We start from the raw sequence: 24,752 nt of genomic DNA on the forward strand, positions 1-24,752 counted from the left end.
CTAGCTCACACCAACTCAGCTTAGAGGGAACACTGGTTGGAAGGCAGGCAGACAGGGAGGAAGAAGCCAGGGGTTAGCAGGGAACTGATTTCCAAAAGTAGGATTGAGGGGAAGGGAGAGCACAGCAGGTGCAAGGGGGAATTAAAGAAAGACAAGAACCCGCAATACTCATGGGGGGGGGGGCTCCACATGGAAGAGAAGGAAGCAGCTGCAGGTGAGCCTTCTACCCCACCCCGCACCAATGGCGAGGCCCGCATGGCTCCCAGCCGCCGGGCCCACCAAGCCTTCTCCCTCCCCCTCCTGCCCTAGCGGTGGTGGCGGTGGGACAGTTGCTGGGGCGTTTGCTGCGCATGCGCAGGAAATGCTCTTGTACTTTGGGGGGGATTTAAATATCCCCCATATACTTTTTTCAACTTTTTAGATTTTTCTGCACTTCTGGGGATTGCCCCAAATGTGCAGGAAAATCTCTTTGCCCCCTAGGTGCCTCCGATGAGCAGATTTAGATATCTGCACGCAGGGGGCACCTTGGCTATTAAATATATAGATTACACTTTGCAGGGCCATGGAGTGTTCTTGTTGCTCAGATTCAACAGTATAGTGAATTGAGTTAAAATATCCTAATGGAAGAGGTTTTTTCCTATGCCAACTTTGCGGGCTTTTGACATGTGGTCTAAACGGAATAGAGGCCCTGACCTGGATAGCTCAGGCAAGACCAATGGAAGTTAACCAGGGCTGATCTCGGAAGATAAGCAGGGCCGACCCTGGGAAGTGATTGGATAGGAGACTTCCAAAGAATGCCAGGGCCAAAAGACAGAGACAGGATATCAAGCAGCTTCTGTGAATGTCCACCGTGCCCTACTAGGAGTCGCCAGAGGTTGCCATGCCTTTCAGGCATGGGCACACACAGAAGTATGCACACGCGTGCACAGACACACAAAAATGCAAAGATACCAAAGAATAAAAGAAAGAATAGAGGTTGCAGCACCTAGGGTTATGGTTAAGTTATCAAAGGATATGGCTTTATCTTTTGGTACTAAATTCAGGGAGGAAGTTTGACTGCCCTGTCAGTTGGCTGCAAAATGTCCTTGAATGTGTAAGGATGGGTTTTAGTGGTTCACAGGCATCAGGCATCCAGAGTCTTTTAGGGGGGACATGAGCTTAGCAAGTCGCAAGTCAAGCCTTCTGGAAGGGGACCTTCACAACATCTTCACCTAGGGTTGCCAGCCTCCAGGGAGGGCCTGGAGTTCTCCTGGAATTGCAACTGATCTTCAGACTACACAGATAGGTCAACTGGGGGGGGAATGGCTGCTTTGGAAGGTGGACTCTGTGGCTTTATAATCTTCTGGCAGACTCTGTGGCCAATGTACTGTAGTAGTTAAAGCGTTGGACTAGGATTGGAGAGACTCAGGTTCAAATCCCCATTCTGCCATGGAAGCTCACTGGGCGACCTTGGGGCCAGTCACACACTCTCAGCCTAACCTAACTCAGTGTTGCTGTGAGGATAAACTGGAGGAGAGGAGAATGATGTAAGCCACTTTGAGTCCCCATTGGGGAGAAAGCCAGAACATAAATTATAGTAAATTAAGGTAAATAAGCACAACAGTGGCCACAGGATTGGAAAGGAAAATGCAACAGTGGCCACAGGATTGGAAAAGGTCAGTATACATTCCAATCCCAAAGAAGGGCAATGCCAAAGAATGTTCAAACTATCGCACAATTGCACTCATATCACACGCTAGCAAGGTCATGCTCAAGATCCTACAAGCTAGGCTTCAACAGTACGTGGATAGAGAACTGCCAGAAGTACAAGCTGGGTTTCGAAGAGGTAGAGGAACTAGAGATCAAATTGCCAACATTCGCTGGATTATGGAGAAAGCAAGAGAGTACCAGAAAAACATCTACTTCTGCTTCATTGACTATGCTAAAGCCTTTGTCTGTGTGGATCACAACAAACTATGGCAGGTCCTTAAAGAGATGGGAGTACCAGACCACCTCACATATCTCTTGAGAAACCTGTATAAGGGTCAAGAAGCAACAGTTAGAACCGGATATGGAACAACTGATTGGTTTAGCATAGGAAAAGGAGTACGACAAGGATGTATATTGTCACCTTGCTTATTTAATATATATGCAGAGTACATCATGCAAAATGCTGGCCTGGATGAATCACAAGCGGGAATTAAGATTGCTGGGGAAAAGATCAACAACCTCAGATATGCAGACGATACCACTCTAATGGCAGAAAGTGAAGAGGACCTAAAGAGCCTCTTGCTCAGGGTAAAAGAGGAGAGCGCAAAAGTGGGCTTGAAGCTCAACATCAAAAAAACTAAGATCATGGCATCCGGCCCCATCACTCCTTGGCAAATAGAAGGGGAAGTCGTGGAAGTAGTGACAGACTTCACGTTCCTGGGATCCCAGATCACCGCAGACTGTGACTGCAGCCATGAAATTAAAAGACGCCTGCTACTTGGGAGGAAAGCGATGGCGAACCTAAACAGCATGATAAAAAGTAGAGACATCACCCTGCCAACAAAAGTCCGCATGGTCAAAGCAATGGTATTCCCAGTAGTCATGTATGGCTGCGAGAGTTGGACTATAAGGAAGGCCGAGCGCCGAAGAATAGATTCTTTTGAACTATGGTGCTGGAGAAGACTCTTGAGAGTCCCTTGGACTGCAAGAAGATCAAATCAGTCAATCCTAAAAGAAATCAACCCTGACTGTTCCCTGGAAGGCCAGATAATGAAACTGAAGCTCAAATACTTTGGCCACCAAATGAGAAGGGAGCACTCACTGGAGAAGACCCTGATGCTGGGAAAGATTGAAGCTTACATACAGTGAGTCAGTGCTGGGCTGCTTCGGTCACATTAATGCCTCTTAGCTTGCCAAGCTGAAGAATGTGATGTGTTATTTATTTATTTATTTATTTATTTCGACTTTTATACCGCCCTGACCCCTAGGGGTCTCTGGGCAGTTTACATAGGGTGTTCTAAGAATGCTTTTCCCTAACTAGGGCCACATGAAGTAGGGAGGGGCTGCCTACCGGCACTCAGGTGGTGTGGCTGTTGTCTTCTCCAGCTCGGCTCCGTTTCTCTCCAGGCGGTCCTCGGTCGGGCGTTCATCCTGGTGTTCAGGGTGGCTCCCTTCCTTCTTGGCGGGACTGCTTAGGCACACAGTTCGTGTTCAGCTGCGACTGTGTCCATTTTGGCTCCATCCCGCCGCGTTACGTCGTCGTGCGTCTTCCGGTCCCGCCACACGATGCTATGCTGGCCACCAGGGATCGCTCCAATGACCTCGCCGCCACTGCCGCTGCATCGCCACACCGCCTCTACCACCAGTGCTCTGCTGCCGCCGGCAATGTTCTTGCCGCCTCTGGTACCACCACCACACACCTCGCCGGAGGAGGGTGCTCCCTACCCGTCTAAGGGCAGGTATCCATTTGTCTACTCGCTTTTATATTAACTGCTTTCAAGCCGCTGGGTGGGCGGGAGCTGGGACTAGGGCCGGGAGCTCACCCCGGCCGTGGTGGTTCTCGAACAGCCATAGTGGCTGTTCAGAGTTGTTGTTAAGGCAGGCGTTTTACCTAATACCCGTGTCTCGCTGGACCCAAGAGTGTTTTCTGCTGTAACACTCAAGTGTGTATGATCTCTGCAGATACTAAGGGGGAAAACTGGGTTTTAAAAAGTGTGAACTTGTTTAGAATTCTCATCACAGCCATGGATCAGGATTCAACCCAAACAAGAAGTCTGATGGAGGAACACCCCAACTGGATTTAATCTTATAGTTACAATGGGATCCTAGGCATTTACACCCTTCTGGATCCATTGAAGTCAACTCGGTTGAACTCTAATTCCAAACATTCAGAACTCTGTTTAGGATTGCACTGTTATATGCATAGATCAGAATATTTTTTAAAAAATTAGAGCTCTTCAGGTTTTAAAGTATTCAAACTTTTGTGTTCCTCTTGGTAAGTTTAAAAAGTATTGCTCCAGGCATCTGAAATTCCCTCATCATTTTATTTTAACATGAAAGAAGAAAATTCAGTTTGATTTCCCCCCCCCCTTTTCCCAGGTGCTTTGTGCTCCCATGTTAAAAACGACAAGATTAATGCACAGATCGTATATGGAATATTTTAATCTAATTGCCAATTCTTCTGCTTCTTTGTGGACAATGTAAGAAAGGAAGAGAGAATCCACCCAAATTGCTGAAAGATAGGGTTGTGTGGAAGGTAAAGATGGTCCCTACACTTTCTGAATGTCTTATTGCTACAAATTAATGAGTGCGTAGAAGAGAAATTGACATGTGTACATCTGCATGGTGGTTGAAAGTGCCTGTCAATTTGCTGCCGACTTGGGGCAACACTGCAGAGTTTTCAAGGCAAGAGACGTTCAGAGGTTGGTTTGCCATTGCCCGCCTCTGTGTGGTGACCCTGGACTTCCTTGGTGGCCTCCCATCCAATTACTAACCAGGACCAACCCTGCTTAGCGTCTGAGATCTGACAAGATCAGGCTAGCCTTTGAAATCACTTGCACCTCTCCTTTGAAGAGATTTTTTTCCCCTCGTGGCAATTTCCAAAACAAGAGACACTCGATAAGATACCAACAATAAATATCACTTTTAAAAAGTTAGTACAGCTAGTAAAACAGAACAGCCGGTCATAAAAATGGCAGACATACTAAACGGAAGTGACAACTTAATTAAAACCTTCATCAAATAATATTGTTTTGACCTGGCGTACAGAATTCCGTTTGAAGAACAGTGCCAGATAAACCTCTATGGATACTACTGCAGAAAGTTCTTTCTCTCATCCTTTCCCTTTACTTTGGAAGTCAGGGCACTTTGAGAAGGGTCTCTGAAAGTTATTTTAAACATTTTAAAATGTATTATTAAATGTATACCCCGCACTCCCCGGATGGGCTCAGGGCGCCCAACAAATGAGGTCTGATGATTTCAAACAAGAGCTCTGAGTCCTATATTTTGTGTGAAGCTGCCCACAGAACCTGTAACAAATCCACTTTCAGCACAAGCCTGGGCAGGGGGAATGCTCAGGGAAGTAACTGATCGCCACACTGACATATCTCTGAGCTATGGAGGGAGGGGGTGGTCCCAGGGGTGTAGCAGGAGTTAGTTGCCTCCCTAAACTGCTCCAGCTTGAGAATGCCCTCTGGAACTGGCAGAAATTTATTCCAACAAAACCCATGGTATAGCCCATAGGTGTCCATGGTGTCCAGAAAAAGCAGTCCCCTATACATACATAGCTGCCACACCCCAATGCCCTGAGTACCATAGGAGAGATCAACTAGTGCCATTCTCAGCACCCACTGGACCCTGGCAAACCCCCAACCCTCAGCACAGCTAATGGTGGCGCCCAACCGCCCATATAAACCTTGGTTTATGATGGGCAGGCCAGATGCCAAGCCACGCAGCATGGGGCTACGTCGGTCAGCCCCACAAACATGGGAGTTAGCATCTTGCACCACAGTGGTGGCTTGTGCAAACTAGGGCACTGACAGCACTATGAGGAACCAATGGCTTTGGTTCCTCAGGCAGTTCCCCTGAGGACTCTGAATCACTGAAAGGGAGTCATGACCACACTATGGGGAAATGGCATGAGACAGAGATGCCGAGATGCCATTGAAGGGTCACCCTATGTCACCAGCCATGCTGTCATATGTGTTCCTGAACCCATTCCCACCCTGGAAATTCTGGGTTATTGTTGCTGGCCCCAGGGACCCTTCCCCCATGTCTCTTTGCTGGGGTCTCCTCCCTCCCCCTCCCAGCAGCAGCCGCCATGTTGTGGAGCATGGTAAATACAGCAAAGACCTTGGTGATGGCGATGGGATGTGTGACCCTGCAGCCTCCACCGTGGTACAGGCAACAGAAGGATATCTTCAGCTGGTCATCTGCCCACTCAGTGACCATGTGGGTCTGACAGAGGACCTGGTTGTAGGTGGCACGGTCTGCTGGCTTGTTCCTGGTATATAGTATGAGCAGGTATGGGAGCAGGGAGTACTCCTGATCATCTGTGGAGAGAAGGCCTCAGCCCACCAAGGACCCCCAATACAGGAACCGATTGCGTTGCCAGGTCTTCCGGGGGGCAGAGGTTTGCCCGCTTGATGGTCCCCTTACCTGCCAGCCCAGATCCAGCCACTGGGGGGAACCCCACCCCCAAAGTGCCAGGATTGCAGGGATGTGCCCGGTGCAATCACCCAGAGGTGACGTCATCACACTAGGCACGTTGCGGGGGAGGGGTACCCTATCATTCGAGGGAAAACTCTGTTTTCCCCTCAAAGGATAGTAGCCCGGCCCCCAACATGCCTGATGCAATGACATCACTTCTGGGTGACGTCATCGCGCCAGGCACATCCCCACGATCCTGGCACTTTAGGGTTGGGCAACCCTAGGAACTGACCCAGCAGCAGCTAGCTCTTGCCCTCTACCTAGATAGCCAGCAGGCAGCTGAGACTGAATGAGGCAAAGCTCTGTGCACCATTTGTGCTTCCCAAGAACTTGGTGTCTTCTGTGTCCTTGCTATGCCTCCAAACATACAGCATAGGCAGGAAATGGATCAGGCAGGCAAGGGTGATGGGAGGAAAGGCCACCATCCAGGTGTGGACTGTCTTAACGGTTGGGGGGAAGGAGAACTGGTTAGAGAGACAGTTTGTGTTGGGGGGCCCTGTGCACTGGGCCCCACCACCTATCACCATTCCTGGTGACTGGTGGGGGAGGGGTTGCCTTCTGTTGCCCAGTGGTTCACATTGCCCCACCCCTGCGTTCCCCAGAGGCATTTTGGATCAACTTGACTGAGAACTAGAAGGTGCTGTGATATTGGCTGGTGGGAAACATACCACTGTGGCCTTCCTCACCCCCAGGGGCAGTACTGCCGTTGCTCTCTGCCCTGCCTTCTGTGATTTAAAGAATCCCTTTCCTGGCTTTTTATTGCGTGCATATTTGAAAGCTGTAATCACAGTCCACTTTTGTGTTAACTACCTTGAAATCCCATTAGTTTCAAAGGGAAGGATTTAAGCATGCACTTAACTAACTCATTAACATAAATGGGAAGAAAAACATCCATAACTTTTGCTGGAACATGCCCTTTGTTTGGAACTGAGCGGACCTCTCATACCTTCGGAATGAGTTTGAATATAGCAACGAGTGAACCTGTCAGCCATCGTCCTCTGCCAGTTTATTTGCATGCTTGGAATGCATTGACTATAAGGAGCTTCACGTATAGACACAATAAACAGCCTGACTAATTAAGGCTGAGACTAATTTTGTACCAGTAAATGAAGGAATTATTGACTGTATAACTACAGTTGGCAGTTGTTTGTAGTATCTCATATAAACTGAATGAAGAAAATGTCCCATCATATGTGCAATCTGTTATACGACCAGCATATCCTTCAAGTGAAGACAAACTCAGCATACCAAAGTCATGAAGGGCCATGCTGTTTAGTCTACAGCTGGCCCGATAAACTGGCAGTTCATCTGGTCCAGCGGAAGTAGCATTTCATGGAGATCAGTGAGTTGCAGTGGGAGGGGCGGGCAGGCAGGCAGGCAGGAGAGTTCCATTTCACTGAAGGAAAATGTAATTGTAATGTATTGAGACGATTACATGAATCACCTCATAGGACTCCTATGTTAAGCTTCGAGCCAGACCAGGGCTCCTCTGAGCGAACTTCCTATTGGTCGCTTCGTAACAGCGACCAATCAGAACGATACCATTCCCTAGGAGGGAAAGACTCCCATTGGTCCTTAACTAAGCAATCTCATTGGTTGTTAATTGTAAATAGGCGTGGCTACATTAGCCCGGTTATGTTTAAAAGGAGCATAAGCTCCCACTGTTTCTTGTTCTGGTTTCTTACTGAGTTGAGTGCTTGTTCGTTACTTCCAATAAAGCTGAATCACTTGCTGAATCACTCTAAGAGTCCTTTGTTAGCGCGATCTAACAATTGGCGACGAAGGTGGGATGTTAGAGCAGGTAGGCAGCCCTGCGGACATCCACACTTCGGACTCGGAAGAAAGCGGGCAAAGCACAGCAGCCGATCCGGTGGAGGCGCCACCAGCTCCGGTGCCCAAGTCTCCCACGATGGCTGGAAGCCAGAAGTTCGAGTGCTTCGAACCCTCCTCAGAAGACTGGGACTCCTACCTGTCCAGGTTCGAGTTCCATCTGGAAACCCATGACATCACCGATGAGGCGAAGAAACGAGCATGCCTCCTGAGTTCCTGCGGGAAGGGAACCTTCGACATAGCCAGGTCGTTGGTGGCCCCAACTGATATAAAGACTGTCACCTACGCTGACATCACGGAGAAGCTTAAGGCTCACTATTCTCCACAACCGTCGGAGATCGCCTGCCGGCACGCTTTTTACAAGCGGAACCAGGCCGGAGGCGAGACCATCGCAGATTTCGTGGCGGCCCTTCGCAAAGCCGCACGACCATGTAATTTCCACAACGTGGAGGAAGCCCTCAGAGACCGTCTCGTCTGCGGTCTCAAAGATGAAAGGCTGCAACAGAGGCTGTTCGCCCGCACCACCCTGACCTGGGCAGTGGCCTACGAAGAGGCCATGGCCGCGGAAGCAGCGGAGAAGTCCACGAAGGAGGTCCGCCAGCGGGTGGCAGAGCCCAGTATACACGCTCAACGAGACAGCGAGGGCGAAGACGCGGATGATGACGTCAACGCGGTTCGAGGCAAGCGGACCCCAGCGAAGACTACCAACGTCAAGCCTTGCTCCGGTTGTGGCGGGAAGCACCAGCGCGACTCCTGTTGGGCTCGTGATGTCGACTGCAGAGCGTGTGGGCGGCGTGGTCATCTGGCCAGAGTCTGCAGATCAGCAAAGAAGGATCCCTCAACTAACAACCGGTCAGCGCAGAGGGGCACTCCAGTCAGCACCCAAGGCAAGACCCGTTCCTCAGCATCGGAAGCAAGCTGCCAGTTGACGGCGACCTTGTCGAGCGCATCGGCCGTAAATCGCACCAGCAGCCAGGGCAAGATCACCGTGACTCCACTCCTCGACGGCCGACCCTGTACAATGGAGGTGGACTCAGGATCGTCCGTGACGGTGATTTCTGCCGCGTCCTGGCGCCAGTTGTTCCCGAACCGAAGCCGGCGGCGGCTCCAGCCTGCGGGAACCAGAGTGTCCGACTTCCAGGGCAACCGAATTCCCTTGGCCGGACGGGACTCTGTTACTGTTGAGTATAAGGGGAAATGTGTTAAACTGTCATTCCTGATTGCAGAGGGAGACCGGGTTAACCTGCTAGGGTTAGATTGGTTTGAGCCATTGGGCATTGGTATTTCTGGGATTAACAGGATGTCTGAAAATAAATGGGGCATGCTGTACGACCTGTTCCCTGATGTATTTGCCGAAGGGTTGGGGAGGTACAAGGGCCCCCCGGTTGCGTTTGACTTAGATCCGTCAGTCAAACCTATTAGGTTGAAGTATCGGAAAGTACCTGTGTCTCTCAAACATAAGGTGGAAAAAGAGATTGACAAACTAGTTGAGCAAGGGGTTTTAGAGCCAGTACCATACAGCAAATGGGAGACCCCGATCGTAACCCCTGTCAAATCAGATGGGTCCATACGACTATGCGCCGATTACAAATGTACGATTAACAAGGCGCTGCAGCAACATTCGTACCCGGTCCCGGTAATAAGCCACATTTTGGCTTCCCTGGGGGGTGGCAAGATTTTCGCCAAATTTGACCTGGCCCAGGCATACCAGCAGTTGCCTGTCACCCCGGAGGCTGCCGAGGCCCAAACAATTGTAACCCACCAAGGGGCTTTTAAAGTGAACAGGCTGCAATTCGGGGTCAACGTAGCACCTGGGATTTTTCAGGGCCTCATGGAACGTCTACTAAGGGGGGTACCTGGCACAGTGCCCTATTTTGACGACGTGCTGATTGCGGGCGGGTCTGAACAGGAACTACTGGACCGGGTTAAAGAGGTCCTCAGGCGTTTTCAAAATGCCGGTCTCAGAGTTAAGCGCTCAAAATGCACGCTCGGGGTGGAAAGTGTGGACTTCCTGGGGTTTCGCATTGACGCAGAGGGAGTCCACCCCACGGATGAGAAGGTATCTGCAATCCAAAACGCCCCCAGGCCGGTGAGTAAGAAGGAGCTCCAATCCTTTTTAGGACTCCTGAATTTTTATCATGCGTTTTTACCGCATAAGGCATCAGTGGCGGCCCCTTTGCACGCGCTTTTGCACAAGGAGGCAAAATGGAAGTGGGGGCAGGCCGAGGAAAAGGCTTTTGTGGGAGTCAAGGAGCTGCTGACATCTAATGCCGTACTCACGCATTATGATGAACACAAGCTCCTGGTGTTAGCTGCTGACGCTTCACCTTTTGGAGTAGGCGCAGTTTTAAGCCATCTGATGCCTGATGGGAGCGAAGCGCCTATCGCTTTTTATTCTAGATCACTATCTGCGGCAGAGCGGAACTATGCCCAGATAGACAAGGAGGGTCTGGCGTTGGTAGCGGCTGTCAAAAAGTTCCATGATTTTATTTTTGGCAGACGATTTTTGCTGGTCACTGACCACAAGCCGCTACTGGGGATTTTTGCGCCCGATAAGCAATTGCCAAACATCATGTCCCCACGCATGCTTAGATGGGCGATATTTTTGCAGGCTTATGATTTTGACTTAGAGCACCGGCCTGGGAAAGCGATTGGGCATGCGGATGCCCTCAGCCGGTGCCCGGTGCCGGACATTGGCGCAGACCCTGCCCCCGCCTGTGAGGTCTTGGCAATTGAGGAGCTTCCTCGACCCCCGGTATCATCCAGGGACATTGCAGCACACACGGCCAAGGATAGCGTGCTGTCCCGAGTATTAAACTGGGTTTGGAGGGGGTGGCCGGTTGGAAGCGTTGAACCGGAGTTCGGCCCTTACAAAAGCCGTCAAAATGAACTATCCATTTCTAAGGGCTGTGTATTATGGGGGAACAGGGTGGTGGTTCCTGACAAACTCAGGACGAGAGTGTTAGAGTCGCTGCACGAGGGTCACCCCGGTATGGTACACACCAAAGCGTTGGCCAGAGGGTATGTCTGGTGGCCGGGGCTGGACAAAGAGATCGAAGAATGGGTACGAGGGTGTCCCAAATGCCAGCAAGTCAGACCCGATCCCCCACAAGCTACACCCCAAGGCTGGGAGTCATCTGGTAAACCCTGGGCCAGATTGCATATAGATTTTGCTGGCCCTCTCCAAGGGCAAATGTTCCTAATTGTGGTGGACGCTATGTCCAAATGGCTGGAGGTCGTGCATATGAAATCGACCACATCACTTGCTGTGATCCATGCGCTCCGCCGACTTTTTGCCACCCACGGGTTGCCTGACGTCATCGTCAGTGACAACGGGCCTCAATTTGTGTCTGAGGAATTTAGGCTCTTCCTCACGAGTAATGGCATACGCCAAATGACTTCGGCCCCTTTCCATCCGGCATCTAATGGCCAAGCCGAACGGATGGTCAGGACGGCCAAAGAGGCCCTGGGTAAAATGGACGAAGGGGACTGGAGCCAGAGGCTGGGCTCCTTTCTTTTGCTGCAGCACACCACCCCCTGTAGTGCTACAGGCCGTAGTCCGGCCGAATTGTTAATGGGGCGGAGACTCACGACCCGTTTGAACCGAATGCACCCAGACCTCACTGAAGAGCAATCCGAGCGTACCACGGCGCAACCGAAGGTGCGCATGTTTGAAAAAGGGGACAAGGTTTTCGCACGAAATTATGCAAACGGGCACTTATGGCTTCCTGGGGTTATATCCGACTCTGTGGGTACTCGAATGTATGTGGTGCAGTTAGCTGACGGTCGAATATGGCGGCGCCACATAGATCAGTTAAGGAGACGTTGGGCTAGGGACAGCGCTGACTCTCCGACGGCTGAATCCCCTGATGTCGAGTGGACACCCCCAGAGCAGGCGGTGAGTACCGAAAGGCCCGGTACTGTCCCCGAGTCAGGGCAGAACCCTGTGTGCGGGGCTGAAATCCCAGTCGAGTCTGTGCCTGATCCAGGCTGTAGTGAACCCCACTCTGACCCACAACCTTGTCTGCCCATGGAGCCTGCACCGCTCCGCAGGTCCCAGCGTTCGCGGCAAATGCCGACTTATCTGAAGGACTATGAGTGTAAATACTGTTGGAATAACTGATGTACAAAGGTTGATTGCATGTTTGTAAATAATAAAACAATTGGGATGATGGCTTAACTTAGGGGGGAGGAATTGTAATGTATTGAAATGATTACATGAATCACCTCATAGGACTCCCATGTTAAGCTTCGAGCCAGACCAGGGCTCCTCTGAGCGAACTTCCTATTGGTCGCTTCGTAACAGCGACCAATCAGAACGATACCATTCCCTAGGAGGGAAAGACTCCCATTGGTCCTTAACTAAGCAATCTCATTGGTTGTTAATTGTAAATAGGCGTGGCTACATTAGCCCTGTTATGTTTAAAAGGAGCATAAGCTCCCACTGTTTCTTGTTCTGGTTTCTTACTGAGTTGAGTGCTTGTTCGTTACTTCCAATAAAGCTGAATCACTTGCTGAATCACTCTAAGAGTCCTTTGTTAGCGCGATCTAACAGTAATCTTGATTCAACCCACTGTGCCACCACCACCACCCAAAAAAAAACCCTAATGCCAATAGTGGTGCTGAGTTCCACCCTCCTGTGTTGCTGCACATGTTGGAATGCATACTCATCTGAAAGGAAAAAGAAACCTCATTAAGATCATGTCTAACTTGATTCCTGATGGCAGTTATTTTCAGTACAATCCTAAATGGAATTACACCCTTCTAAGTCTATTGAAGTCAACAGACTTAGCAACGCTACTGTTGCTGATGCTGACCACACACCAAGACATACTGAAGCATGGTAGAGCAACAAGATATTTTTTTTGGGGGGGGGGGGGTAATGAACTTTCGTGAGTCAAAACTCCCTTGGAGCTTTTCCTCTCAAAGGCTCTCAAAAACTCATGCCCCCAAGAGAGCCAGTTTGGTGTAGTGGTTAAGAGCGCAGACTCTAATCTGGGAGAACCGGGTTTGATTCCCCACTCCTCTACATGCAGCTGCTGGTGTGACCTTGGGACAGTCATAAGTTCTCTCAGAGCTGTTCTCTCAAGGGCAGTCTTTGAGAGAGCTCTCTCAGCCCCACCTACCTCACAGGGTGTCTGCTGTGGGGAGGGGAAGGGAAAGGAGTTTGTAAGCCGCTCTGAGACTCCTTCGGGTAGTGAAGGGCAGGGTATAAATCCAATCTCTTCTCTCTTCTTGTTGGTCTCGAAGGTGCTACTGGACTCAAATCTAGCTGTTCTGTTGCAGACCAGCACAGCTACCCTCTGAATCTATAAGCATGGTGTTTGTATTCACAGTCACCTGGATCATTAACCTTTCAACTGCTACTTTTCAACTGCTACAGTGGAGTATCAATTAACAACATTCTTTAAAACTGAACCTTTAAGGCCGGAGCACATCCGGAATTGATCACTCTGACTCTGGATACATCTCCGCAAATAGTCCAGATAAATATTCTGGACAAGGGCATGTTGTGTAAAGAGCTTGCTGGCCCTCCACTGAGCAGCATTGGAAGCCCTCCTCCAGCCTAAGGAGCCTTCCTCCCAGTTGCTCTTCTGATGGAGGAAGGCTCCTTTGGCTGGAGGGACTTTCTTCAACCCCAGCTAGAATGTATAGCACTGTTTGTGTGAAACTTATGGATGTTCTATATCAGCTGTAGGGCAATGGTGCTGCAGTTGTTGTTCAGTCGCACACTCAAGTCCGACTCTTCGCGACAGTGCATCATAATACTGGAGGACAGAGAAGCATTCATTGACGCAGAGCGTACTCCATCTTTCTGTGTTATACCTCTGAGGATGCCAGTCACAGCTACTGGCGAAACGTCAGGTTCTACAATGCCAAGACCACGGCCACACAACCCGGAAAATCTACAGCAACTAATTCATTACCCCTGTTTCTCCCTCTCACATGCAGCTATCATAGAGGTATTGGTCATCTTTGTTGGTGCCTGTCTATTGCTTTCTCCAAGATCGGTGGTCTTCTCAGTGTCCCCCATATCCCAGAAGACTGAAGAGGAACATTACAACCATATATCACTGTGTAAGGACTATAATTCTACCATAAAGCAGTGGACTTTTATGCATACATAAATCTCCTATATTTAGGGCGACCTTTCTCCCTACATTCCTTTGATTATTTTTAGGAAGTGGTCTCATTCTCACAAAAGTAAAGTTAGCCTTACAAGACCTAATCTGCTCTTACACAACACGAATCCTCAAAATAATGAATGCTTTTCACAGAGACACATGATAAGAATGTCCCAAGCAATTTAGAATGAGTTTGGCACTCCTAGCTCAGTCAGCACATTACTTCTGAACATTGTTTTTCTAGGCAAATTGCTGTAACAGTGTCACCATAAGTAGAGTGACACCCTTCTTAAGTCCTTTGAAGTCAATGGACTTTGATAGGTGTGATTTTGCTTTGGACTATGTCATAGGACTCCTTTAGTATGCAAGCCACCAATCAAAGTCTGAGACTCATCGACCATTGATTCCCTGGCTATCAGACAATAGAAAGGAAAGTCTACTTTCTCCCTTCTGAAACAAAGGTGAAAAGATAAAATTGGACTAAAAAACACAAATGTGAACATTGCAGGATATCTTCCACGGAAACAGCAAAGAAAATAACTTCATATTTTTTCCTCAAGCACTAAATGTAATTCAGATTCAACTTTCCACCTCAAATTGGGATTGTGTAGTAAGAGGCAGAAAATCTACGCAGTTCCAAACTTGTAAAAGCATACTTTTCACTACATGTATGGACACGTACAAATATAGCAATATAGTAGCACAAATATGTGTGTTTAACCACAAAGAACATTACATTTGATTAGGAGTAGTCTGTCCAGACCACCATTCTATTCCATCTTTCCTTCAGGGGGCTCAGATATTTTGTCCCTGTAAGGTAAAGGGTTTTTTTCCAGAGCCCAATATTCAATAAATGAAGCTGCCATATACTGAATCAGACGATAGGACCTTTGAGTTCAGCATTGTCTACTCAGACTGGCAGAGGCTCTCTAGGGTTTCTGGTAGAGATCTTTCTCATGACCTACTGCCTGATCTTTTGTTCCAACCTGATCCTGATCACAGCATCAGCTTTGAACTGTTAGGAAGGCCAGTTGTCTGGGAAAGGGTCAATCCATCTGTTGCTGTTAGATAATGATATGATTCATCTTAGGCTCTAGGCAATTAAACACCACATTGTGATGATTGCATGATAACCTCAAACAGACTCATTTCATTCTCCAGATGTAACAAAATGGTTGACTGGCATGCCAAGCTGGAAAGTTGTGTGGATAATATTATCATCTCAATGGAAAAATCACAACTTTCTGAATAGATCAGCCTGGATTTTGTGCTATTCAGCCCATTCTATTAAAGTTTAAGATATAAACCAAAATTAGGCAAAGAGATATAATCACATGGTACTTCATTCTTATAATCTATATGCAGGGGGATGATGTCAATGGCTTTCAGTGATCTGCGAGTTAGGGGGAAATGGCATTTTCAGAAAAAAATAAAAATCTCAAAAATTATATAGAACTACATTTAACCATCCTGCCAACCTAGCAGTTCGAAAGCAAGAAATTGCAATTAGATAAATAGGTACCACTTTGGTGGGAAGGTAACAGCGTTCCGTGCGCCTTGGCGTTTAGTTATGCTGGCCACATGACCACGGAAACGTCTTCGGACAGCGCTGGCTCTTCGGCTTTGAAACGGAGATGAGCACCGCAACCCTACAGTCGGATTCGACTGGCTTTCAAGCAAGGGAACATTTACCTTTACTTTACATTTAATTCCAGTATAATTTACTGCTGGAGCTAAGATAGATGTTTTCCCAACAACCATTTTGGATCCTAACTTTATAGTCCCTATGATGCCAGCCACTTGGCAAAGCTACAGCTTTGAGCACTTTCAGATGTAGCCTTAACCATGTGCACATGCTTCGTCATATGTATAGAACTGATAGTACTGTTTTTAAGTCTAAATGTTTTATCTGGCCAGCTTTTCATGGGAAAAGTTTGCTTTTTTTAGAGCCTAGTAGATTCCCAGCACTTGGCTCCCATCATTCACTTGCCTTGAAGTAAACAAATGGAGTGTGTGTGTGTGTGTGTGTGTGTGTGTGTGTGTGTCTGTCTAGAACACAAATAGACCTCCTGGATCAGACCAAAGATTCATCTAGTTCCAAATCTTGTTTCCAAAGTGGCCACTCAGAATGCTTCTAAGCAGGTCATGAAGGCAACAGCTCTCCCTGTTTTCCCCCAGAAACTGGTATTTAGAGGTATATGAATATTCCACATAACCAGCTTGTCTAGTTAATTAAGCACAAAGGATGCCAGCTACATGTGCCAGCTACAGTATTCAGCTTGCTTGTTCAGGTTGTTCTCTCATTAAAGGTGTCCCACCTGGCATCAACAAGGACCCATGCCTTTTCTGGGGTAGCTCCTGCTTTATTGAATGGGCTCCCTGGAGAGGTGGAAACTTTAAGGAGTCACTGTAAGCCTGTTATATTAGGTTGGGGGGTCTTGTTGTTTGAGGCTTTAATTATGTATTGTAAGTCATCTTAAGCCACGGGGAAAGGCATGATATATTTTTTTTAATTAATTGACAGAACAGCAATATTTACAACTCTATGCTGCAGCAAATGCCAATTAGTGCTCTCAGCAGGCACAATGGCAGTTGTGCTATCAAATCAGGGTGACCACACAAGAGGAGGACCATATACATAGCCCTCAGAAGAGTGGGATAAAGACAGACAGACCGCTAGATATATAGATGATGAGGTTGAATAGATAGATGATAGATAGATAGATAGATAGATAGATAGATAGATAGATAGATAGATAGATAGATAGATAGATAGATAGATAGATAGATAGATAGATAGATAGATATAGCCAGCCAGCCAATGGGACATCCCAGCCAATGGGAAGAGGTGGTGAAGCACAGTAGTCACTTACCATAGAGGCTTCATGCCTCTTCAGAGTGGGCACTGACCATTATAGTTTCCTACCCATCTTCTTGTAAAGCAATGTGGGAGTTAAGGCTAACCTCTTGTCTTAGGGCCAGCTCGGAATTCTTAGGCTCTTCTCAGACTTCCTGGGTGTAATGATCTTTTTTGTACACTTTACATTGCTGGTCACAGTATGGATTAATTAGACCTGGTTGTTAGATTACCTTGTGGCAAATAGTATGTGTTGTTATCTTTTAAAACGATTTAAAACTACGATCCTAGAAGCTCAAAAAATATATATATTCCGCAGGTTAGGAAAGGCACAAACAGGTATAGGGAAAAGCCTGCATGGTTAACAAACAAAGTAATGGAAGCTGTAAAAGGTAAAAAGGATTCCTTTAAGCAGTGGAAAGCTAGTCACAGTGAGGCTGATAAAACGGAACACAGGCTATGGCAAATAAAATGCAAGTCTGTAGTCAGGCAGGCAAAAAGGAAATATGAGGAGCATATAGCAAAAAACGTAAAAACCAACAATAAAACTTTCTTCAAATACATTAGGAGCAGGAAACCAGCCAGGGAGGCAGTGGGGCCCTTGGATGACCAAGGGGTAAAAGGAGTACTGAAGGATGATAGGGAAATGGCTGAGAAGCTAAATGCATTTTTTGCCTCTGTCTTCACTGTGGAAGATGAGAAGTGCTTGCCCACTCCAGAACCGCTAATTTCGGGAGGGGTGTTAAAGACCTGAGTCAGATTGAGGTGACGAGAGAGGAAGTCCTAAAACTGATAAATTACCAGGCCCAGATGGCATACATCCGAGAGTTCTGAAAGAACTCAAATGTGAACTTGTGGATCTCCTGACAAAAATATGTAAACTTTCCTTAAAATCTGCCTCTATTCCTGAGGACTGGAAGGTAGCTAATGTCACTCCCATCTTTAAAAAGGGTTCCAGAGGAGATCCGGGAAATTACAGGCCAGTCAGTCTGACGTCGATACCGGGTAAATTGGTGGAAACCATTATTAAGGAAAGAATTAGTAGGCACATAGATGAACAAAACCTATTGAGGCAGACTCAGCATGGGTTCTGTAAGGGAAGATCTTGTCTCACTAACCTGTTAATGTTCTTTGAGGGGGTGAACAAACATGTGGACAAGGGGGATCCAATAGATATTGTTTACCTTGACTTCCAGAAAGCTTTTGATAAAGTTCCTCATCAAAGGCTCCTAAGCAAGCTCAAAAATCATGGGATAAAAGGACAAGTCCTTTTATGGATCAAAAACTGGCTAATTAATAGAAAACAGAGAGTGAGTATAAATGGGCAGTTCTCCCAGTGGAGGGGTGTAAGCAGTGGGGTACCACAGGGATCAGTACTTGGTCCACTGCTTTTTAACTTGTTCATTAATGATTTGGAGTTGGGAGTAAGCAGTGAAGTGGCTAAATTTGCGGATGATACGAAGTTGTTCAGGGTGGTGAAAACCAGTGAGGATTGTGAGGCACTCCAAGGGGATCTGTCAAGGATGGGCGAGTGGGCGTCAACATGGCAAATGGGGTTCAATGTGGCCAAGTGCAAGGTGATGCACATTGGAGCCAAAAATCCTAACTATAAATACACGTTGATGGGGTCTGAACTGGCAGAGACAGATCAAGAGAGAGATCTTGGAGTTGTAGTAGATAACTCACTGAAAATGTCGAGACAGTGTGTGACTGCAATAAAGAAGGCCAATGCTATGCTGGGGATTATTAGGAAGGGTATTGTAAACAGATCAGCCAATATCATAATGCCGCTATATAAATCAATGGTGCGACCTCATCTGGAATACTGTGTGCAATTCTGGTCACCACACCTTAAAAAGGATATTATAGCTTTGGAAAAAGTGCAGAAAAGGGCAACTCGAATGATAAAAGGGTTGGAACACTTTCCCTATGAGGAACGGTTAAGGCGCTTAGGGCTCTTTAGCTTGGAGAAAAGACGACTGAGGGGTGACATGATCGAGGTTTATAAGATTATGCATGGGAAAGAGCAGGTAGAGAAAGAGGTACTTTTCTCCCTTTCTCACAATACAAGAACCCGTGGGCACTCCATGAAATTGCTGAGCGGTCGGGTTAGAACGGATAAAAGGAAGTACTTCTTCACCCAAAGAGTGATTAACACATGGAATTCACTGCCACAGGAAGTGGTGGGTGCTACAAGCATGGACGGCTTCAAAAGGGAATTAGATAAGCATATGGAGCAGAGGTCCATCAGTGGCTATTAGCCACAAGGTATAGTGATAGACAACTTAAAAACTGAAAAATCACCAGGCCCAGATGGCATACATCCGAGAGTTCTGAAAGAACTCAAATGTGAACTTGTAGATCTCCTGACAAAGATATGTAATCTTTCCTTAAAATCTGCCTCCATTCCTGAGGATTGGAAGGTAGCTAATGTCACTCCCATCTTTAAAAAGGGTTCCAGAGGAGATCCGGGAAATTACAGGCCAGTCAGTCTGACGTCGATACCGGGTAAATTGGTGGAAACCATTATTAAGGAAAGAATTAGTAGGCACATAGATGAACAAAACCTATTGAGGCAGACTCAGCACGGTTTCTGTAAGGGAAGATCTTGTCTCACTAACCTGTTAGTGTTCTTTGAGGGGGTGAACAAACATGTGGACAAGGGGGATCCAATAGATATTATTTACCTTGACTTCCAGAAAGCTTTTGATAAAGTTCCTCATCAAAGGCTCCTAAGTAAGCTCAAAAATCATGGGATAGAAGGACAAGTCCTTTTATGGATCAAAAACTGGCTAGTTCATAGAAAACAGAGAGTGAGTGTAGGTGGGCAATTTTCTCAGTGGAGGGTGGTAAGCAGTGGGGTACCGCAGGGATCAGTACTTGGTCCACTGCTTTTTAACTTGTTCATTAATGATTTGGAGATGGGAGTAAGCAGTGAAGTGGCTAAATTTGCGGATGATACAAAGTTGTTCAGGGTGGTGAAAACCAGTGAGGATTGTGAGGCACTCCAAGGGGATCTGTCAAGGATGGGCGAGTGGGCGTCAACATGGCAAATGGGGTTCAATGTGGCCAAGTGCAAGGTGATGCACATTGGAGCCAAAAATCCTAACTATAAATACACGTTGATGGGGTCTGAACTGGCAGAGACTGATCAAGAGAGAGATCTTGGAGTTGTAGTGGATAACTCACTGAAAATGTCGAGACAGTGTGTGACTGCAATAAAGAAGGCCAATGCTATGCTGGGGATTATTAGGAAGGGTATTGAAAACAGATCAGCCAATATAATAATGCCCCTATATAAATCAATGGTGAGACCTCATTTGGAATACTGTGTGCAGTTCTGGTCACCACACCTTAAAAAGGATATTATAGCTTTGGAAAAAGTGCAGAAAAGGGCAACTCGAATGATAAAAGGGTTGGAACACTTTCCCTATGAGGAACGGTTAAGGCGCTTAGGGCTCTTTAGCTTGGAGAAACGATGACTGAGGGGTGACATGATTGAGGTTTATAAGATTATGCATGGGAAAGAGCAGGTAGAGAAAGAGGTACTTTTCTCCCTTTCTCACAATACAAGAACTCGTGGGCACTCCATGAAATTGCTGAGCGGTCGGGTTAGAACGGATAAAAGGAAGTACTTCTTCACCCAAAGAGTGATTAACACTTGGAATTCACTGCCACAGGAAGTGGTGGTGGCTTCAAGCATGGACGGCTTCAAGAGGGAATTAGATAAGCATATGGAGCAGAGGTCCATCAGTGGCTATTAGCCACAAGGTATAGATAGGGACTCTGGGGCAAGTGATGCTCTGTCTTCTTGGTGCTTGGGGGGGTCAACAGTAGGAGGGCTTCTAATGTCCTGGTCCCACTGGTGGACCTCCTGATGGCACTGGTATTTCTGGCCACTATGTGATACAGAGTGTTGGACTGGATGGGCCTTTGGCCTGATCCAACATTGGCGTCTCTTATGTTCCTATGTTATCTTGAGGTAAAGAGACCTGGTGAGCATCCTGAGGTATCTAACAATGATGAAGGTGTCCTAAACCAGCCTTTCATTTCTGACAAGGTCCAGGAAAGTTGGAGTGGGTGGGTGGGGGCTTGATGCTGGGCCTCTGGTGGTAGTAGAAAGTGCTGTCAAGTCACAGCTGACTTATGGTGACCCCATGGGGTTTTCAAGGCAAGAGACATTGGCCGATTCTGCATCGAGCATTCGCTCTGTTGTTTTACCAAACCCACACTGGAACAGAAAAAGACGAGGCTCAAAACCACATTCAAACACCCTGGGCCAACTCCATACTGACTGCAAAGTCACCCCTGAATGGCCATAAAATGGCCATAAATCAATGCAGACAGTACCATAAAACTGAGAGATCAAACGAAGTGAAAGTGGCATGTAGTCTGGACACTGCCATAAAATCCAACAAAGTGAACGTGGCATTCAATGTAGAAGGGAATTTCTGTTCCAATGTGGGTTTAGTAAAACAGCAGAGCAAATGCTAGACGTGGAATGGGCCATTTAAAGGTACTTTGCCATTACCTGCCTCTGGGCAGTGGGGGAAATTTTATAAAGGTAAAATCAGTGGACATGCCAGCTATATTTTCCATTTATATAAAGCTCTTATCCCAATGCCAAAACTACTATTGGAACTTGGGGAAGCCTATAGAATGATTGGGAAGTTTCTGGATACTGAATCAAAATTTAAGAACAAGTAAACTCTTCTGGATTACAGCCATTATGCTGAATATAGTGTATTTCACTTTAAAAAACCAACCAAACATGATTTGGGGTTGTTTACCAAAAATAACCTCTGAAAATGGTTCTATTAGTATTTATCCTAGATTATCATGGTAAAGTTTTGCATAACCATTGGGTTAACTGCAGTGATTTTTGTTTTGGAAAAACACACTCTTAAAACATTTGCTTTGGAAAATAAGCACATTAAAAAGAATCTTTGGGGCACTAATATCAATGTAAGTGTCATAGGGCAATGGCTCGCATGAGCGGATGGCAGAACCTGACAAAATTTCTCACAGAACTGAACTAGAAACTTTGTAACACAGTCTCACAAAATGGTGGCTTTGATATTGCAAATCCGTATGTTGAAGGAGAATGTTCTACTCAAAACACTGGCAAAAATCTCAGGATTCTGAAACCCACCAGATATTCACAAGCACTGTTGTCCAAATCAGTGGTTATGCACATGTACCGTTTTTGAAGCAAACATGTTTGTCTTTTGGCATGATCCATCTTAGTGTCATCATAGCATTGGCAAAATGGAAAGATGACCATAGGGCTCAGAGAATACATGTTGTCCCTTTCCCTTATGCATCAAGTTGCCACTGACGTATGATGACCCCATAGTGTTTTCAAGGCATGAGATAAAGATAGGTTGCTTGTCATTGCCTCCCACTGCATTGCAATCCTGGACTTCCTTGGAGGCTCTTCATCCAACTACTGACCAGGGATGGGCATGAACTGGAAAAATGCAGTTTGTGTCAGTTTGTGGTTCATGGCTGAACCATGAACCGAACCATGAACCAAATCGAACCAGGAGGTTTGTTCGCAAATTGAATCTGTTTGTTCCTCATGGCCCCACAAACCCTGTTGAAAGGGACAGCAATCTCTTTAAACAGGGTTTGCAGAAAGCTCGAAAAGCAGCTGAGAGGTGGGGCAAAGCTTACTCCTTGCTGCTCAGTTGTTTCAAGCTTTCTTATGTATTCCCTTTAAACTGCACAAGAAAGCCTGAAATAGCTGAGCAGTGGGGAGCAAGCTGCTCTCAGCCCCTGAGCTGTTTTTATGTTTTTTTGTGGGAAACAGAAAGCAGGGGTTTAAAGGGACTCAGAGTTGCTTTAAACCACCACATATGGCTTTAAAAATTCATGGGAGTTCATGAAGGTAGGCCCATAACCCACTTTGGTCCGTGAACCACAAACCGGGCAAAATAAATGACAAATTTTGCTTTGTGATTTGGTTTGTGCCCATCCCTAGTACTCACCAAGACCAACCCTGCTTAGCTCCTGTGATCTGATGAGATCGGGCTAGCCTGGGTCATCCAGATCTGGATGTAACTGAAGTTCATAATCCCATTTAATTGTTTCTAGTAGTTCCTTTAAGTAAGGTGGTGCAGCAAGGCATCTAAAAGCCTCAAACAGTGCAATCCTTCAGCCTCAAATGGGGGAATCCTAAACTGAGTCATATCTTTCTAAATCCATTGGCTTCAGAAGAGTCAGATTCTGCATAGGATTGCCTGTAAATCACATTAGGCAAGACTCTCTCAATCTCAGCCTTCCTGCCTACATTATGGAGATGCTAGCCTCATTTACAGAGATGTTGTAAGAGTTACTGTCACAATGCATGTGAAGCAATTTGAATATTGAAATGGCTATATAAATGTAAAATATTGTTATTTCTTTGTGAGTAGGAGCAATGAGATGGCCAGACGAATAAATACTCCTGAGGAATAATCACTTGTGGCATGAAAAACAGGCATTCTCTAAATGGTCTCCTGATGGTCAGATGTCCATTCTTCTTATCTGGCTTCAGTAAAAGACTAGGCATGGAGACTTCCACCAGCTCACTGATAAAATATGGCTCTCACACATATATGCAAAGGATTTCTCAAAAAGGCCTGCTTTTTATATATCAAAGAAAAATGTCACAACCTTCAGTGTTTCATCTTGGATTATTCTGATCCTGTTACAGTTGAAAGTGTTTCCTCCTAAAATCTGAAATGTCATATATCTCTCAGCTCTTCCTTAAGATGCCACTGCAACCTTTTAAATACTGCCCAGCAGAACTTTAGTGTGCATAATGTGGTAAAATGCAGGTTGCTATCTATAAACGGGCATGTTCTGCTGTTGACTCGGTACCTAAGAGATACATTTTCCTAAGCACCATGTGATGATTTACCCACATAGCTGCCATTAAAGTTAATGTGGAACAAAGTCCATTTTACACTACACCTGTGGACTTTGTGGCTGACAAAGAATGGACACCTAAAGAACTGGCCTACTTGGAGAGAACTAGGGGATATAGCAGGTTTTAATGTTCAGCTATGACTGGGGAGGTGCAGGTTTAAATTCTCCATTGTATCATGAAGTTCACCGAGTTACCTCAAAACACTCTCTCTTTCACTTTAACTTTCCTTTGCATATTAGGTGACACACCTCTAATGTAGCCAATCCTCCAAGAGCTCTTCTTACTGTACTTACAGGGGCTACCGTAAACTCTTGGAGGATTGGCTACATTAGGGCTGTATCGCCTAATATGCAAAGGAGTTCCTGCTACAAAAAGAGCCCTGCCTCATAGGGTTATTGTGAGGGTGAAATGGAAATGAGAGAACCATGTACTCCACCCTGAGCTCCTTGGAGGAAGGATGGGATAGAAATGTGGCAGACAGTTATTTCAGGCAGAAGGTTTCAGCTGGTGTCAACATTACAGACTGGCTGTATGTTGGGATTTTAAGAATCTAATCCTTATTCTGTTTAGATTGGAAGAAATTGCTGCAATTAGAATGGGAAAACATTAAGAATTCTGCCCAAGTCAGATATGCAACATGACCTACAATATTTTGGAGGGGGATCCCGTATAATTGACTCCAGCGTATGAAACAAAACTAGATTTTGCAGACAGGAAAAGGTGGTAGTATGCTAGAGCTACCCTAAAACTTCTCCAATTCATTCATTATTTTCTAAATTGTTCATTGTTCAAGAGACATTTCGTATTTTATTGACATTACAATGTGCTATGTAGTGATTTTGAAATAAAC

The sequence above is a fragment of the Gekko japonicus genome, unplaced genomic scaffold (genome assembly GCF_001447785.1).
Source record: "Gekko japonicus isolate JY-2015 unplaced genomic scaffold, Gekko_japonicus_V1.1 scaffold3033, whole genome shotgun sequence".
NCBI classification, from domain to species: domain Eukaryota; kingdom Metazoa; phylum Chordata; class Lepidosauria; order Squamata; family Gekkonidae; genus Gekko; species Gekko japonicus.